We start from the raw sequence: 1,186 nt of genomic DNA, 5'->3' as shown, positions 1-1,186 counted from the left end.
GGATCCTATGATTACAGCATTTTGAAACCTTTCAGCCAACAGAAAACAGACAGAAGAATTATGGGTCAGTTTAATACATTTACCTTGATAAGAAAGGTTTGTGGCTTAGCTCAGAGCAGCAGGTAAAACAAACACATGCACATACACTTGGGTTTGAGGCCTTCAAGGCAAGCATCATCAGATGGATTTACCAGATCCTTGTCAGTAGAGTATGAATTAAAGGTGTGATGGGGCAGAGGCAGGAACAGAATACTGTCTGGCATATACTGTAGTCTACCAAAGCCAGTGGCCATTTCCTGTATCAGATATTATGTAAATGGTTCAAAACACTTTTTAGAACAGGGAATTATTTTAGTAAGTCAGATTTTGTTGTGGCCTACATCAGTATCCTAATGAGGAATAACTTCAAGTGTTGAATCCAAATACAGCCTTCTACATAATTTGGGAACATCTGGACCATTTGTTCTGGTTTGATCCATCTCTGATCAGGACAATGAAAGGTAGCTCACAGATTCACAGAAGTTTAGGGCTGGAAGGGAACTTGTGAGATCATTAGGTCCAGCTCCCTTGCTCTGGGCAGGAAAAAACGCTGGGGTCAAGTAACCCCAGCAAGGCATACGTCTGGTCTCCTTTTGAAGACCTCCAGAGTAGGTGCCTGCACCACCCCCTCTGGTGCCATGTCCAGACGAGCACACATGTGCCTCTTGCCCCGCCTCAAATCCCTTTGAGGTGGGGCAAGAGGCACGTGTGGGAATGAAAAACTTTTCCTCGTGCTGCAAGTTTGCAGCGCAGGGAGAAAATTAGATCCCTGGATATCAAGGGGTCTTAAAAAAATCCTAAGTTTAAAAACACAGAGCAGGGCACATTCCTGGACTGTGCCCTGAGGCAACTGGAGGCTGAGTCCTCCATGGAGATGCTCTGGCTGCCAGAGTGTCTCTGTGGTTGGCCCTTGCCCTGGTGCTAAAACACATGGCCAGCCAGGCCACATGTTCAGCACCAGGACTCCAGTGCCAGTGAGTAAGGGTTTGGGGGGGGCTGGAGGAGGGGGAGGGGACCATGGGGGGATCCCCCATCCACCCAAGCCCCCTGATCCCTGCCCCTCCATAGTTTTAACCCCCGCCAAAAAGCCCTGGCAGTTACCGGCAGCTCGAACTGCCATCTGGCTGACTGGGGCCCTGCCCACACA

This window comes from Gavialis gangeticus, unplaced genomic scaffold (genome assembly GCF_001723915.1).
Source record: "Gavialis gangeticus isolate Ggan-Ray unplaced genomic scaffold, GavGan_comp1, whole genome shotgun sequence".
In the NCBI taxonomy this organism is placed as follows: Eukaryota; Metazoa; Chordata; order Crocodylia; family Gavialidae; genus Gavialis; species Gavialis gangeticus.
Note: the sequence above shows the minus strand (reverse complement) of the source record.